At 44.0% G+C, this 18,756-nt stretch overlaps 3 pseudogenes; 1 reads left to right on the top strand and 2 right to left on the bottom strand.

Annotated features, from left to right (window-relative positions):
- Positions 1-387: 387 nt before the first annotated feature.
- On the bottom strand, positions 388-3,788 carry LOC125527919 (annotated as a pseudogene).
- A 2,300-nt stretch (positions 3,789-6,088) lies between these two features.
- On the top strand, positions 6,089-13,761 carry LOC125527921 (annotated as a pseudogene).
- A 460-nt stretch (positions 13,762-14,221) lies between these two features.
- LOC125527922 lies at positions 14,222-16,906 on the bottom strand (annotated as a pseudogene).
- Between the last annotated feature and the right edge of the window lie 1,850 nt (positions 16,907-18,756).

The raw sequence follows: 18,756 nt of genomic DNA, 5'->3' as shown, positions 1-18,756 counted from the left end.
ATCACCTTTCAATCGACTTGGAGGTGTTCCACTCGACAGACTCGGAGACACTCGACCAAGAAGCAACCACTCGACCAAGATCCAACCACTCGACGGCCAGGAGACCTAAAGTCACTCCGCACGCTAACGGTCAGTCATTAAGTAGCTTTTATGGTCATCATAGCACTTTATGACTAGCGTTACCAGTAACGCACTGCCTTAATGTACATTGAACCCTTTGTAACATGGGCTGGCCAGGGTCCTGGCGCACTCTATATAAGCCACCCCCCTCCTCCGAGACAAGGGTTCGTACCTCTGTAATTCATACTCACATAATCCAGTCGACCGCCTCCGGGCTCCGAGACGTAGGGCTATTACTTCCTCTGAGAAGGACCTGAACTCGTAAACCTTGCGTGCTTACAACTTCTCCATAGCTAAGATCTTGCCTCTCCATACTTACCCCCCTACACTATTGTCAGACTTAAAACCACGACAGGTGCCCTATGGAGGAGGAAGCAGGTGAGGAGACGGAGGAAACATTTGTAACCGAGAGGAACTGCAGCTCGTACAATGGTGGTGGCAAAGAGGTAGGCGATTCGTGCGAACCTGGCGCTAGGAGTATGGCCCGCGACACGGCACCGAGGATGGAGAGTAAGACGGCGTGGTCGTGTCAAGACAAAAGGGTCTTGTTGGACATGGAGGTGATGTTCCCGTTCTTCATATTAAAACCTCATTCCAAGATATTTGTCAGACATAATTTTGCAGCTGTGTTGTGTGAGATTCAGAACAAGACACCTGTACTGTTGGTTAGAATGAATCGGCAGTAGAAGCCGGGGCACGGCACTATCATTGCTTTGCATTGCAAAAAATGGCAGATGAGAGGGAGCACAGTTCTAGCAGAGTGTCTGCCCTTGAGGCTTCGGTTCGTGCCTATGTTGATCAAAACTAGTGGTGGGGCCCCGCCATTGCGGGCCTCCTGAGAAAAAGTTGGGGCGGTGCCAGGTAGGGACGCGCCTCTTCCACTTTCTTGTTTCTACCACGGGATGTTGTTCCATCACACTCAAAGAATGCGCATATTTAGTACTTGTACCTCCAAGTTTGAGCTTTAAGATAGTGTTATGCAAAATCAACATAATCAGGGAATGTATTCTTTAGTGCTTACATAACCGATGATAGTGCTTCAAAAGCAACGGATGAAACATGGCAGCGTCGAAAAGTAGAGGTGCCTTCAAAATGTCAAACCAACAACAAAAATTAGCATATATGTATATATTGAATATAACAAAATCAGGAGAAAATGAGAAGGGAAATTAGCAAGGTTAGCTAACCTGACGACAAACCTTAACAAAGTGCTGATAGATTCCATTCCATATGATGAATGTGGCTTTGGCTGTTGGTTCATTGAATTCACTATGGTCCTCCACGTCGTTGGCTAGCAGGCATGCAACGCGGAGGCCGTCATGGATCGGTGGTTCGAAACCCCCATGAATAAAAAATAATGCTAGGAAAGATGGGCAAATGTCTTTCAAAAGGTCTCCTCCCTCCAGGTATCTGAGTATATCAATATCCTGCTCTATGCTTAAAAATAAGTTGACATGCCAACAAACAATAAAAGGATTTACCTTCAACACCAGAATGCTGGAGGGATAGGTTTGAATCATTTATGGCACTGTCAAGATGCAATCGTTTTCTTATTTCATATATCTATGTGACTATCAATCAACTTACCCTACCATGATGGAGTGACAAAATTGTACAATTGGTAACAATCAATATATGCTATACTGAAATTATAGGGCCTACTGATGTCTGAAAGATATCATGTAGTGCAACTTGAACCTCGCTTGTGCTATGCTCACAGCAGACGAGATTAGCTTATAAGGGGAAAAGGAGTGGCAAATTCCTCCTAAAGCACTCCCTCTCTAGACACCAAGCAACCACAGTACATGAAGGACCAATGGGGTTCTAGCAGACATTTCATTTTTCTTAGTAGCGCATAAAGGCAGCACCCAGTGTACAACTGGATCTTTACAAGAAGCATCCTTATATGGTTCCTGGCCTGCACAGTTCAGATACTTCCGTAGTATTTTACATAAACAAGCATAATTTATGACTCAATGTTCATTTCTCATGACAAAGATGGGTTTTCATGAAGCAAGCTTGCAGAAGTTTGAGCTAGCTCTGGTAAGATTCATTCTCGAAATGGATGGATGCTGGCTCAGATATCTCCATAAGGGAGCATGCTTTGTGGAATTTGATGTGCAAGGCAGATTCAGAACTCACTTCACTTGCATGGGCGTAATGGCCGATAGCATCTCCAAAATTATGCCCATATGCTCAGCACAGAAGGATCTCATTCTCCTGTGTGTCTCATACAACTTAATGATTCGCCGGAGAATGGTGAGTGTGATCTTAATATAATTATTGGCCTGTTGAACACAAATCATGAAGGCAAACATCTTGTTGTATTTTTTTAATTCCTATTTCGTTTGGGTGTGCAAAGCAAGGCAGAGTATTGAACAAAATTTAGAAAGAAAGACATGATATACAAAGCGATCAGCATCAAATTAAACTGGTACAAGGTTTGAAGTACCTAAATAATTGAGAGTTGCAGAGGCACATGGTTCTTCATCTTGACAATAGCATAAGACGATGTTTCCATATTAGCTTCCTGTTCATCCTCATTGTATATGTCAGGATCTGAATATTTCTCTGCCTCAGGGTAAGACTTGTTTCTTTCTGGAATTTTAATATTTTGCATCATCTTTACTATATTGCCGAAAACAACAAATGTACCTGTTACTGATTCAGTGATTCATTAAAGCATAATAAGATCTCTTTCCATTCATCCTTGAAGAGTTTTCTTGCAAGCCCTTCTGTTAAACGATGAAAAACAGACATGCCAGTGCTAGCAGGTTATCTATAAGCGCTTCTGACAAAACTGGTAACAACAGAGGTAACTCTAGTGAGTTTTGGCTGCATCAGATCAAAAAATGTGACATAAAGATCCACTAGACATTTCACAGCCACTATTTTAGTTTCAAAGTTCCACAAATCATCCTCGGTGCTATCACTTTGACCATTGGCTGTACACATTTCAATGTTAAATAGAGTCTAAATAACATATCCAAAGATATCTTCTTGGATTTTCTTCGAACGCCTTGTAGGCATACAGAAACAAAATCTATACAAAGAAGACAAGCTCTAAGAGTATGGCACTGGGAAAAGGGGAGGAGAAGATCAGGAAGAACCGAAGAAGGGAAGAGTGTGTGCATCCTGTCGTCGTGCACCTGCGGTGACGCTAGAGCATGATGGATCCGACTGTGTGTACGGCCCGTGCTGCTCCTGCCGAGGAAGATGGTGATGGTGTTGTGTACCACTGCGGCACCTCGAGCTCCCCCTACCGAATCTAGAGCTCCTCATTGGGTCACCGATGCAAGCGTGGGGATGGAGGCAGAGGGAACACCAGGCTGGGAGGAAAGGGGGGAAGAGAAGGCAGCGTCTGAGTGGAAGGGAGAGATGGGGAGGCTGCAATGGTGAGCAAGAAGAGGCGGTGCGCGCTACTGACCTTTTCCAGTTCATCTTCCCCATGCCATCTCCTTCCTCCTCCTTTGCCACCACCATTACAGCCGGGTCGAGAGGCCCGCCTTGCCATGAAGAGGAGAAAGTTTGGGAGCGGCATGCCTTGCCTTCTCCAGTGGCCGGCGCTGAAGGACCAGGATGGGACGGCCGGGGCACGGCGGCGGCACAGCGACGGGAACCCTAGCTGGGTGGAAATAAAGTGAGAGAGCAAGTTGTGTGGAGGTTTGTGTGTGCGAGAGAGGAAAGAGGAAACGTGACAAAACGAAAGATGTGGTGGCCTGGCTAATCTTTTTGTTTCGTAGCGTTGACCGCGTGGACTCAACGAGAGTTCGCCCATCTCCCGCACCTTAATGTTTTGGATTGGAGATGTTATTAATCCAGCAATTGGAACTAGCGTTGACTCTTTCGAGGAGGGCTATGAGTTTTACAACCTGTACTCTTGGGAAGTTGGTTTTGGTGTCCGATACGCAAAAAGCCGTTTTAATGTACACCAAAAGAAGTTTGTACGGAATGATTCAATCTGTTTTTGTCATATATGTAGTGTGTGTCACATTAGATTGACCATTTTACATCTGCTGCTGGTCTGTGTGTGTGCGTGCGTGTGGTTGACTAGGTGTGGGTGCAATGCCATGATGCGGCTGCTGAGATCGGAGGATTGTGGCTGGCATGTGTGCGAGCACAAGTCAGAGCATAAACATGATCTATCAGTTAACTGTGGAGAGAAATTGGATTGGAAGTCACATCAGCACATAGATAGTTACACAAAGGAAGAACACATGCACAACACGCCAAAAGCTGGCAATCCACAATGAGCATCAGGCGATTATTGACATTGTTCGTTTGTGGTTTGATGTCATTATAGATGGCGTTTTATTTTCATATAAGAACTATGTCACTTTGAGACCTCCATGTGTGTATTCTACTAGACTATATGTTTGCTGAATTTGGGGTAGCCATGGCATTAGCAACGTGTTGCTTTTTCTGGTAGGTCAAGATAGATTGTGCTGTGGTTTAAGAAAAAATGACCTTGTTTTTTTTTCCAATGATATCTCTGTTGATATATGGGCTGTGCCGTCTATCTCTCGACCGAGATGAGAATGACGACGACGCCATATCTATGGTGGTGTTCTTGTTAGCTTTGCTGGATTGCAATGGATAGGGCAGTGTTGTTCTTGGCCGGTATAAATAGATTGTTTCCAAACAGTCTGATCGTGAGCCTAAACGTTCGGGAACAAAACACTTTTGTGCAACGGCCCGTGCTGTAATACTATGGGAACATAAGAGCGTGCGCGTGCACATGTTCATGAACTGCTTGCACATCATGGACTTGATGGGTGAAATGATGGCACCTCTAACAAGCCTAGCAGCACTGCGTCGTCTATACATGGGATGACACAGTATTTAAAAAGGAAATACGGTGTGGTATGAGTACCTGACAAGTGAAATACACGTAGTAAATGCAACGCTGCAGCTGATCTGTATAGGGATGGCACCCACAGGGCATGGGTATGGATGGAGCCATCCCATACCCTTACTCGTAAACCCTGAACTTACCCATCATCCGTACCCATACCCGTCAAGGGTATAATTTTTTCCCATGCCCATCACCCGACAAGGTATATGGGTACTCGTGGGTAAAAAGAACCCGCGTTCACAACACATCGATTGAGTAGAAAATAGTTGTAAAAAGCAACATATAATCATAAATTATTAATAGCAACACATTTTAAACAACAATGTATAACAACATATTGTAACAACAACACATTCTCATAAACAAAAATACTAGCCTATAAAGTGACACATAAAAATGTTAAACAACAACACATAATCACAAATAATAACACATAGGCATACACTATAAGTTCACAAAATCATGATAAATTATAGAGATAATTTGACTACACATAGAGTGTTTACCTAGCACGATTTGGTGGGGAAAATTAATACATTATGATATTAAAGAAAACCCACTTGTCAACATTTTAGATGGGTACATGGGTACGCGGGCATGGGTTATACGATCCCATACCCGTACCCTCTCTACCCAATGGGTATGGTATTTTGCAATTTAAGTACCCATGGGTAAATTCATGTCACATACCCTTACCCTGATAGGGTTTTTACCCGCAGGGTATGCGGGTGATGGGTACCCATTGCCATCCCTAGATCTGTATGATGACTGACGATGGTGATTACAAGCTGCATGCAGCTCGGCCTCCAAACGGCATTTTCGCACTATAGCATGCTATACTATTTAAAAATGGTCCGTCTCTAAAAGACTTAGCGTTCTATTTAAAATTATGAAGGATACCTAGCTACACTAGCCGCTATAGCGGCCACAACAGGAGCTTGGCAATGGCCACATCAATCAGGAGACTCCGTCTGACCGTGCATTGTCATGTGAGGGTTTAATTCTACCGTTGCAACGATACGGGCAATTGTGCTAGTTACACTTATACATTTTCTTTTATCAGTAATATAGACTTGTAACATACGTTAGTGACTAAGCATCGTCGCATTTTGTTTCCTTTTTCATTTCGAACAGGAGCCCTCAACGGGCGACGACTGACGACCCAAGCAATGCTCGGGAGGCGGTGCTCCGGCGCCCGATAGGTGTTCGGCGAAATGCCGATGGCAAAAAAGAGCCCGTCCGAGGAGTTCGTGGCCGCGCCTGGGGCGGCACCAGCCGCCGCACCGGAGCACGCCGTAATAACTTCCACCGCCACCTTCTCCTGCTGCGAGCGCGCGTGCGGGTCTCCTGCTGCGCGCGCCGACGTGCTGCCCACTGAGACCGACCGTGGACAAGGAGGGGGGACGGCAACGGCAAGGTACGTGGTTTCTGCGCCACAGCGGCGATGCGCTTTGCTCTGCCAGTACTGGTAGCGAAAGCCGACAGGCTCCATCTGATCTGAGCACCCAGCGTCGTTTCCTTTCGGCATCCGAGTTGTTCGGCAGAGCACGAGATCTGCCTAGGAAATCAACTGCCAGAGCTCATCCCGGCAGTATAATAACTGCGAAAATTGTTCATGGCACATCAAGTCATCAAATGATGTATTTAATTCTTCTCCGATTACTGTATCCTTGCGTGCCACTTGTAAGATTCGTTAGGTTCATCTTGTTAGTCTAGCGTACCAGGTCAAATTTGCTGAGCAGGCATGCAGCCGGCCGCCGGCACGGTCAAGTGCACTAAATTGGCTCAGTTAGAATGTTATTACTTCCACACCATTTGGGGTGGTTCCAGTCTTGACAGCTACTAGTTTAATACATATTCTGAAATTCTTGAGCTTTCAGATTCAGTCACCTTCCTGACTTGTTGTTCTGCTCTGAGTTATACTAGCAGATAACCACAGCAATGTTAGGTGAACATGTCTGTTCCCTTGTGTTCATGATGATCGTGAGATTCGAAACCCCGTGAACAGATAATCAAGACAGAGTTTTGTAAGGAGTCGTAGTTTTTCTAAGTAAAAACAAAAGATGCATGCTGTCAATCACAAAGGTAGGAAGAATGTTATAGATGTATCCTCTCTATTGGTGGGACATTCTTAATAAGTATTATGAAGATAAGTTTTTGTTAGTTGGACCATATAATAGCTGACCTAGTACATTGACTTTCTTGCCCCATAACTGCAGAATAGCACGGTCATAACATGGATGCATGAGTATATTTGGTCTGTGGATATGCATAGAGTCTCTGCCTCTTATCTCATAGGAGGTAGTTATTCTTACAAGGGTGAGCAGGAAGCATGGATCTATGGGTTGTGATTCTCCTATTCTGCGTCTTCCAGTTTATCCATGGCCAGCCTGATGACCTAGGTGCGTTACATTCAATTCTTGCAGCTTCTTGTGTTCAGACAGTAAACAATGAAAAGCAGTTGCAGTGATCATATCTGTTTACATGATTGTGTAAGAGGCAAAATGATCCACTCCACAGAACCATACTTGAGCATCAATGTGTGTGAGAACTCTTTGAGAAAGCGAACAAGTTATTGCCCATTTGATTCTCCACAGCTATTTTGACTTGTAATTTGTTTTGCAGGTTTCATAAGCATCGATTGTGGCATGCCGATGAACTCCTCCTACCAAGATCCCAGCTCAACATTAATATATGTCTCAGACTATGGATACATCACCTCAGGAGAAAACCGCAACATCTCCTCAGTTTACATCAAGCCTTCACTGGCAAAGCGCAACCTCAACGTCCGGTTCTTTCAGCATGGAGCACGCAATTGCTACGCCCTGAGGTCCTTGCTGGCAGGAAACAAGTACTTCGTCCGTGCGCTTTTTTACTACGGAAACTATGATGGCCTTAACAAACTTCCTGTCTTTGATCTGTACATGGGGGCAAACTACTGGCATGAAGTTAATATCAGTGCTGCAGGAGCAGTCAAATGGATGGACATCATAGTTGTCGCTCCTGCTGACTACCTGCATGTTTGTCTGGTGAACAAAGGGATGGGAACTCCATTTATTTCTGGGCTGGATCTGAGGCCACTGAGGACTGTTAAATGCAAGTCAATCTCTGGTGCTGATTAGCTCCAATCGGTTCAATTTGGGGCCCACGGACAATCGCATAATCAGGTTTGTTTGGTCCTTTAGGTCATTGTTATCTGAAACAAGTTCAACAAACTAAATCAATGATTGTCTGCCATTTAGCCTAGGTGACTGTGTATATTGTAGATTTAATGTCAATAAACATAAAAGTGAAGAAGAAAACCACATTCTCGTGTAAATGAGTGTAGCCGCTAATGTTAGACATTCTTTGCATGGATATGTCTCTGCAAGTTATACTTTCGGACAAAAAGAGGTTTTGACTCCAATTACAGTGAACTACGATACTAGATCATACAAACATATTTCTTTGGTCTGAACAGGTACCCCTTGGATCCCCATGACCGCCTATGGTCGACTTACGACACAATCCCAAACTGGGATGAAATATCTGCAACATCTGTCGTCCAGAATTACGTCACCGATGTGTATGACGTGCCATCAGCTGTTATGCAAAATGCAGCAACTGTCAACGGTTCAAGGATCGATTTCTCATGGGGTCCATCAGATCGATCGGAGAATATCAGCTCCAGTTACTTCTTTGTTTTCTACTTCTCTGAGCTGCAGAATGTACGGAGCAATGCTGTGCGGCAGTTTGACATCATTGTCAATAACAAGACATGGAACGCGCAACCTTACACCCCTCCATTCCTATTCGCCGATTCTTTCTCAGGCATTGTACAAGGGTTGGCAAGTTATAGTGTCTCACTTGTTGCTACAGAAAATGCAACTCTTCCACCTATCCTGAATGCCATGGAGATGTACTTGGTGGAACCGATAACTGAGGTCACTACTGATAGTGGAGATGGTATGAATTTACCGATGCAATATTAGTATAGAGTGTATGTTTCTTACAGTTAATACTTACTTAGACCACTTTTTTTAACAATAGACCACGTTAAGTCTTCATACAATTTGCAATATGAAAAGTATTAGACTGAATGAGTAGCCACTACTTATCGCATTTGACCTGCTTGCCTGCATGTCTGTTCATTTTGTATGGACATGAACATTTGTTGTTGTTTTGGTGAACCAGCTAGAGCCATGATGGCAATCCAAGAAAATTTTGGTGTGGAGAAAAACTGGATGGGCGATCCATGCGCTCCAAAAGCTTTTGCATGGATAGGATTAACCTGCTCCTATCCTCCAGCTTATGCCTCTAGAATAACAGCATTGTAAGTTCCATAATCATGTCTGGATGAAATTTAAAAAATTGTTATAGGCTGAAATACTTTGCATATTTCATAGAAACATCAGGGCATTTCATCTGGAGAAACTAACTATTCTGAATTTATCTTTTTGGCAGAAATGTGTCTTCCTTTGGATTGGCTGGTACCATCTCTACTGATTTTGGAGATCTGAATGCACTTCAGTACCTGTAGGTTCTCAACATCATGTCTCACTGTAGAATTTTAAGGTGCCACAGCTTTTTTCTTTTTATAATACTACCAAAATTAACCATGTTGATGATTATTCCCTCTGCTTCATGTTGTAGTCTTCCTAGGGACTGATTGGCAAAGTTACCTATGAATCTGAATTACTCAACTATATCTGAAACAGTTTACCAAGCAGTACATGACAGATTGTTTTGAACTTCACAGTAGACGGCAGTATATTTCTTTAATTTTTTGTGTCTGCTGTCATATATCCATACAGTCTAAAAGTCTGGATACTTCAAGAGTTTTTTGCTTACTTCTCCCCACAATCCACAAAAAATAGTCCTAGAAAACTCTTTAAATATATATTGCATCCATTCGTAAATACATGAATTCTGAGAAAGCGCAGTCAAACCTTTTAAACTTTGACTAGTATATATGAAAATATTTAGATTGGTAAGGTAAAATAGTATCACTAGATTTGTCATGAAAATACTTTAGTACTAGCATATACAGACAAAAGGTGACGGTCAAAGATATATGCTGGAGACTGTGTCATTTTCTAAAAACGCCATCCGTTTACTAATGGAGGTATTTTGGAAGAGAAATATAATTCTTTTCATTTATATGCAATGCCTACCTGTTTATTTTTTCGTCTTGAATGTAATCAAGAAGTGAAGCTGAAAAATATCAGTTCTGAAACATCATTATGTTCCCCATTCTTACTAGTATTCACAAGAGCTGTTACTTATTTCAGGGATCTGTCAAACAACAACTTGTCTGGCACCATTCCAAATTTTCTTGGGCAGCTTCCGTTTCTAATATTTCTGTAAGTCTTTTTTTTCCTTCTGGTACATTGTTACATATATATGCTCCAGTTCTAGGATCTTGTAAGAACACTTTTTAGTTGCATCATTTTCTTTTCACAGGGATCTGTCCAGCAATGATCTATATGGAGCAATCCCTGACAGTCTTCTTCAAAAATCACAAAATGGGACTCTGTCATTAAGGTAGAGTTCTCCTGAACTACATTCTAAATAAAAATTAGCAAAAGTTTAAAAATTAATATTGTAAAATGTTTGGCATCTTGTTAGTATCATGCTAGCTGTTTTAAACGTATGCTATTATAGCTATGTGCTCTTCAATTTCCTTCTACCTGTCCATTTAATAAGGTATACTACTTTTAGTTAATTAGAATTATCCATCGTCAGGTATTAATTGCAATGACATAAAACTTCAGAAGTAAACACTTTATAGTTTGATTTCTCATCTCCACATTGCTAGAATCCGCCTACTCTCTACCCATGAGCCTTTTGGGTTACCTCCGTTTCCTCGAGAAGTTATATCATAAAATTACCATTAAAATTTGGAGATGCTAATGGGCGAACGTTCGCTCAGAAGGCACTCCCAGCGAACGCCCCCACAGCCATTGGATCCAGATCATGTGGATGGAAAAAAATTCCAAAAATCGCTGGCAATTCTTTCCTATACATGGCAATTTCCCCTTCCGTACATGGTGTTTCCTTCAAAAATGCATGTCAATTAGTTATTTCAGCATGACATGTGGGGCGTTCGCTGGTAAATTCGCCCACAGCGAACGTTTGCCAGTTAAACGCATCCTTAAAGTACTCCCTCCGATCCATAATAAGTGTCGTAGTTTTGAACTAAGGTTTAACTTACATTAGTTCAAAACTGCGACACTTATTTTGGATCGAAGGGAGTACCAATATTACTTGCCTAGTTAACAATTAGATCTGATTGATACCTGAATATTCATAGAGATACTGGTTCCTGTGAGCACCATCTCAGTCAAACATATTTCTTTATCTGGAATACCGTGGAAGCACATTACTAACGTGAACAGCTGTATACTCTTTGATATTAGCAGGGTTGGTAATAATGCAAATATATGTGCCAATGGCACTGCCTGTGGATCAAGTCGAAAGAAAATTAATGGGGCACTTCTTGCTGCAATAGTTATTCCGATCGTTGCTGTCATTGCAATATTTGTTGTCTTATTTCTTCTGCTACACCAAAAGCTCAAGGGAAAAGGTAAGGCAGACAGATGGCAATAATGGTTTCTGTGTTGTGCATTGAACACTGTTTTATTTTGAATGGAGCATTGCACACTGTTGTAATATTTATTGCCTTTTTCCAGAAAAATTATTCTCACCTTTAACTACGTTTTGTGTATGTTTTCAGATAAGAGAAAAGCTACTGGTCCTGAAGATGAATCCGCGTTACTTGAGAACCGAGAATTTTCTTACAGAGAACTGAAGCATATTACGAGCAACTTTAGCCAAGAGATTGGCAAGGGCGGGTTCAGAGCTGTCTTCCTTGGCTACCTGAAGAACGGAAACTCAGTTGCTGTGAAAGTGCGTTCTGATTCATCTTCACAAGGGGGTAAAGAGTTTCTGGCTGAGGTAAAAAGGAAATTCAGTTTGTAGTTTTATGTGTCACAACTCAAATATTTGTGTTTTTTCCTTTCATCCACCTTCCGAATCCTTGTGTGGCCCATCTGTTTCTCTGTCAAGTTTTTTTTATGGTTTTGTAGATGGAACTGCACTTACTTACCATTCTTATTATATGCCTGCTTAAATTATCTGAACATAAGTTCTGCAAGCTATATTGCAGGCTCAGCACTTGACAAGGATTCATCACAAGAACTTGGTTTCCTTGATTGGCTACTGCAAGGACAAAAATCATCTAGCCCTTGTTTACGAGTACATGCCCAAAGGGAACCTGCAGGATCATCTGAGAGGTTGTTCATCTTGGCAAAAAAAAAATTAACACTTCATCTTGGCTATTCAAATATCTTATATCGGTTAATTTCAGTTTTTAGGCGCCCTAGATTAGATCATCAGTGTGCTATATCTTGAAATTCGTATTACAGAAGAATGTTACACTTCTCAAAGGAGAACTGCATAGACCCTAAATCAAGTGTGGGTACTAAACTGAAGCCCGGGAATTTCTCCAAAATCTTCTAACTAATTATGTTTTAACTTGTGTTGACGTGCAAAGGTTCTACTAGTAAACCACTCACTTGGGAGCAGCGTCTTCACATCGCCCTTGATGCTGCACAAGGTTAGGATTTCGCCATCTACTGCTAGTTCCTTAGATTTCTTCTTGCACGTGTTGCAAACACTGGCATTTACTTAAGTTCACAGGTCTGGAGTATCTGCACATTGCGTGTAAGCCAGCATTGATCCACAGAGATGTAAAGAGTAACAACATCCTGCTGACCACAGATCTTGGGGCTAAGATTGCTGATTTTGGCCTGACCAAGGCTTTCGGCGACTCGAAAACACATATAACCACTGAACCAGCTGGTACTATGGGCTACTTAGATCCTGAGTACGTCGTGCACAACATCTCTTCTCCTACATACTTGCTTCATCGACATTGCCTAAATGGCTGTGTGCATCACAATGATGCAAAGATGCAAAGACCGGGGATTATCCTCCTTTTCTAAAAAAATCAACATTGCCTAAAGTGGCTTTACTTTGTCATAACTAAGGATCCCTGTGTCTTCCAATTGTTCAGGTACTTCCGCAGTTATCACATCAGCGAGAAGAGCGACGTGTACAGCTTTGGCGTCGTACTCCTGGAACTCATCACAGGCCGTCCTCCTGTCATCCCGGTCAGCGACAGCGTGAGTGTCCATGTCGGCGAGTGGGTGCAGCAGAGCCTTGACCATGGCACCATGGAGAGCATTGTGGACGCAAGAATGGTAGGGGACCATGACATCAACTCTGTCCGGAAAGCTGCTGACCTGGCACTGCATTGCAAGCGAGAGGTCCCGAGGGAGCGTCCGACGATGGCGGAGGTGGTGGCGCAGCTTAAGGAGTGCTTCGAGCTCGAGAACCGTCTCGACGGGAGGCAAAGAAGCTTAGGTTCGAACTTCCCTATGGAGGGAAGTGCACTTGAGGTAGAAGAAGAACAAGGTGGGGATATACAAGCTGTTGCTGCTGGTCCTTCGATGAGATAGTTTTTTTTTTGACAATCAATACCATGATATATTTATAGTAGTGAATTGTACATGGTAGAGATACATGAGCTGACAACAGGGAATACAAAATAAAGTCTAAAAGGAACGAGCAAATCTTTGAGATTTTCAAACTCTTTCCTCTTCCATGACACAATCTTGTACGCCTCTTCCCTGATATAGTTCTGATCTTATAGTAGTGGTACAGGTTGAGAGCCCTCTTCCCTTTACTTTTTTCTTTTTTGATAAAACCTCCGTCTGCCTCTGTAAATTTCTCAAGTTCTTTTTTTTGTGAATGATTTCTCAAGTTCCTTTTTTTTGCGAATGAAATTTCTCAAGTTCCTTGCAACGTTTAGATGAAAGGGGAAAGTATCTGATGCACCCGGCTTCAGTTCATACTTCAAAATGCTTCAAGTAAATCTGTGAAAAATTTAGCACATTTTATGATGTAACAAAAAATTCAGGACTAAATGTGAAACATAACTCGAAAAACAAAATGGACAAACTTGTCATCAATATCGATAATGGGCCAAATTTAAAGCCCAACTTATCTAGGCACTGTTCTTTTTTGGGGGGAAATCTAGGCACTGTTAGTTGTGATTCTCTCTATTTTTGTTCTCAACCTGTGTTGTGAAATTTTATTTGAAATTTTGTGACATGTTAGATACCAGTATTTTTCATGTTATATTTTAGAATTATCCAAAAAAAATGTCAACCGGGATTGGGTTCATCGGATATTCTCCCCGAGTCTACCTACTCTTGGTAATAAAAGATATTGTGATAAATGGAATCAATCATGAATCTGATGGCTCTGTCTCAAAGCTAACACTTCTCTCTGATATTATTCGTCACCACTTACGTCTACTCATTTGATTGTCGATGATGTAACAGCGACATTTCCGAATCCTGAAAATGCTGATGCAAGCATGTTTTTTTCCCCGAATTAATCGTAGGGGTTTCTTGTGTGTAATTCTCTTCGTTGCAGTACAGAATCAAAATTTGAGTAAACTGTCAAACCATTGAGGTAATAGCACCCCAGGTACCCTAACTTGCACAGAATGTGACGATTTAGTTATAAACTTGCAAAACTTGACTCCACCATACCCCAACTTACACCTCATGTGATGATTTAGTCCCAGGCCAATGAAAACTCGACAATTGGCAGCCAGGTGGCTGGACCAGTCGGCGCACACACTTTTGCACAAAACCCCCTGCCGTTTCCTTTAATCAACCCGCACTCACCTCCACCTGAATTTGCCGTGGCATTGATCAATCAAAACTGTCTTTGCCGTGGTGGGCGGAGCAAATCATTCTTGCACACATGCCTCGGCATGATCGATCGTGATCGTTGAGTGGGCCACTCCTCAGTCCGAACCCCCTCGAACCTGAACTGAGCTGTGCACGCCCCGGTCCTACCTCGAATCTTCGTGGAGGTAAAGAAGGCCTCGCCTGATCCCTTGGATGATTCTGAACCTGTGCCCCCAGGTAAGCTCTTGCTGCCTCGCAGGATCTGCGCGCACGCACATTGGTAAGGAGTAGTACGTAAACTCTTGAAACTGAATGTCACTTGCAGTATAACAATCTGAAGAACTAGGTACCGACCGAATAGAATCTTGTCGAGGCTTCTATTGAAGAGGAACTCGTAGACGAGGAGCATCTCCTCCTCTTGGATGCAGCAGCCGAGCAAGCGCACCAGATTCTTGTGCTGAAGCTTGGCCACCAGCACAACCTCGTTCCTCATCTCCACGAGCCCTTGCTGGGAGGTCTTCGACAGCCTCTTCACCGCGATCTCCTGCCCATCCCGCAGAATGCCCTGACCGACCAAACCACATCAAGTCGATTGTTCAGTTCAGACATGGAAAATCAATTGGAGAGTGGATGCCCATGTTCCAAGTTCAGTGTACGTTACTTTGTAGACCGGCCCGAACCCGCCTTCCCTGAGCTTATTTTCTTCAGAGAAGTTGTCAGTGGCAGCCCTTAGAGTGCTGAAATCGTACAACAGAGACTCTGAGCTTCCCATGTCTCCTCCATACTCACTGTCTGCTCACAAAAACAAACAGTATATATAGAGGGAGAGAGAACAATTAAGCCTCGGTGTTCTTCCTTTTCGGGGATTTGAAATGATCAATCGAGAAGCACTCACCCGCGCTGGATATCTGCACATGTTCGTGTGGTTTCTGTTCTTCCTCTTGCAGAGATACAAAGCAACCGTCAACAGCACCAATAGCACGACAGCAACAGGAATGGAGACGAACAGAGCTATCTTGGCTGTGGCGTCGTCGTTTGCTGCACCCCCAGGGAAGATTCGTCGTCGCCGCTCTCTGTCAAAAGGAAATTCAGAATAGTTTACCCTATCTTCTAGTGGGCCTGGGCGTTGTAGAAAGGATACAACTCGTACCGGATGGAGCAGCTCCGGGTGGCGACCCGTCCTCCCTCCCTCCCGTCGCAAAATTTTGGGATGTACGAGACGGCTACGGCGAGGCAGCGGTTGCAGTCGTCGCTGGCGAGGTCGCGCGTGCACTGGGACATGTCGTGGATCTTGGTGAAGGGCGTCAAGTCGACCGTGTCGGCCGCGAACAGTCGCGGGGATGACGCCGCCTTGCTGCTGAGGTTGTTCATCAGCGCGCCCAGCTGCGTCTTGAACAGCTCGGGCTGCGTCGTGTTCACCGCGTTGCATAAGCCGGTCAGCCACGACATGTCGGCGACGCCGAAGAAGCTCACGTTCTAGTGGCGCAGGAGGCAGGCGTCGTAGAAGAGCGTGGACTTTTTCTGGCCGGGGCACTTGATGGCTGCGTCCCGCGCCCAGGTGTCGAGGCACGAGCGGCACTCGGATGCATTGACGTCGGCGCGGCAGTGCGCGAGACCGTACGCCTCGTCGGGCGCTGTGCCGGTGGTGTTCTCGGCCAACCCGGACGCGTACGACGCAGCGGCGGGGAGGAACGAGAGGAGGGCGTCGAGGTTGGCCTGGAAGACGCCGCCGCGGGTGTAGTTTGTGTCGCTCGGGCAGTCGGTGGACCAAGGGTCCGCGGCGGCCATGGTTGCGCCGGTAAGGAGGAGGAGGAAAGAGTACAGGGGGCTCAGGCTACGCATGACCCGGAGCCCACACGCCGCCACCGCTACAATCCCCGCGTCCGCCTTGGTCTCGGCGAGCACGGCCTTCCTTGTGTAGCTCCGCCCGCAGCGCGTCCGCCTCGGCGGTGTAGCGCAGATTAATTAGACAAGACAGCAAGGTGTTTTGTGCAAAAGTGCAGGCAACGACCAGTCCGGCGACCTGGCTGCCATTTGTCATGCTGTGATAGGCCGAGGACCAAATCGCCATTTGTCATGCTGTGATAGGCCGGCGACCTGGCTGCCATTTGTGTGGTTGTGGTATGGTGAGGTTGTATTTTGCAAGTTTGAGACTAAATCATCATATTCCCTACAAGTTAGGGTATCTGGGATGCTTTTACCTTCAAACCATTACCTTGCACGTAACTCCAAACGTTTCTCGTATGCAAGATATTCGTCGTTTTCGACGTCGTCGTCGTCGTCGTACTAGTTCTTCGTATACCTGTTGCGCATCTTGAAGCACTACCTTTTTCTACCGACAGTCGGTAGTAAAAGATTACAGCATAAAATAGCTGGACAGTAACGGCATGTGCAAGCAAGGAAGAGATCGGGATATCATCTTCCGTACGTGATGGTGGTTAAAGCTGTGAAGAGATGAGATGCAGCGATTGATTTTTTTTTAATTATCATAGCAGAAGATGGGTATATTAGTAGTAAAAGCATGGGAAACCAGTATTGGACACATCTGCATGCCTGACACGTGTTTGGGAGACGTCTAGGCCCTGTCGACGCGCGTACGTAGACCATACCGTGACATGGACGAGATTTTTGTTCGGATCAGACAGCGCATCCGTTCTGGTGTGTGGACGGGTTAATTTCTGATGGAAACGTGGAATCAGGATGACAGAAGCAGAGCCAGCTTCAGATTTTTTTTGGTAGGCAAAGCGTGAGTCAGCGTGTGTGATCGATCGGCTAATCCGATTTGAAAGGCTTTGCTGTCGTGATCCGGACATCTGTGCTGTGTAGTCGGCGGGCACAGCCGGCCGGTGATGATTGGCGTTGCCGCTGGCGCTGGCGGCGAGACTCCTGACAGCATACGCTAAAGTTGAGCTGAGCTGAGGCGTCTCTAATGGTGTGATGCGATGTCAACCTTCTCTAAGGTTATACTATTACTACAATGATTATCTTTCTGAGGATCTTTTTTCTCATTGAGTTTTAGTAGGTTGCTGCTAAACCACGTGTCCCGTTCCGAGCCGGTGATCATCTTCTGAGTTGGGGGAGAGGAAAGAAGAAACGAAATGTGCATTCTCTTTGGTTTTATGTTGCAATGCAAGAACTACTCCTTCTGTCTCATAATATAAGAGACATTTTTTTCTACAGTAGTGTAATGAAAAGACGTCTTACATTATGCGATAGAGGGAGTATCTGTGAAAAGAATTGATTCAACTGCAAAAAGGAAATAAGATTCAGGTCGGACGGGCAGACCTTTGTATGCATAAAGCCAAACTACAGGGTTGGGGTTGGAGACTTATAAGATTAACTTTTGAGACCAAGACATGTCCCCTAAAATTAGCATGCATTTTTTAGAACAAACAAAACCGAACAAACTGACACAGACTAAATATATTACTATATGAGTTCAACTAATTAGTTTTATATCGCCTGTAAAATGAAGAAACGGGGACAAAAAAAGAACAATGGTGTGTCTATTTCTGTGAAGACAAATGGAGAAATAAAAGCCTCTTTGACTTATATCAAAGCAAATGAATCACAAGTTCAGAGGAATCACAACCACACAAAAGAAAAGGGTAAACTGGAGAAATGGAAGCGGCGCGCTCTTGGCGGCCTTCCCCTCGTTGACCTTGCGGTGCATGCATGCAACGCGTGTACGGGATGATGTCATGCGATGCACGGGGTCAATAGCCGCCGTGCGTGCGCGTCACGTGATGACCAAGCAGGATGGCTACCATACATTGATCATTGAACGGGAACCTGCAGTTAAACGTGCAAAATGATGCTGGTATCGCTCCTCTCCTTAAACAAGGACCACTTCTTCTGTTTCTTTTTACCTTGCATATATCATTTGTTCAAAGTCAAACTTTATAGAGTTTGATCAACTTTATAGAAAAAAATTATCAGCATTGACAACATGAAATCAACATTATTACATGCATCATGCAATTAATTTTTATATTGTACTCCTTCCGTCTCAAAATAAATGTCTCAACTTTATAC

This window comes from Triticum urartu, unplaced genomic scaffold (genome assembly GCF_003073215.2).
Source record: "Triticum urartu cultivar G1812 unplaced genomic scaffold, Tu2.1 TuUngrouped_contig_4502, whole genome shotgun sequence".
NCBI classification, from domain to species: Eukaryota; Viridiplantae; Streptophyta; class Magnoliopsida; order Poales; family Poaceae; genus Triticum; species Triticum urartu.
The sequence above is the reverse complement of the archived record's forward strand: the minus strand, read 5'-3'. Positions and strand labels throughout refer to the sequence as shown.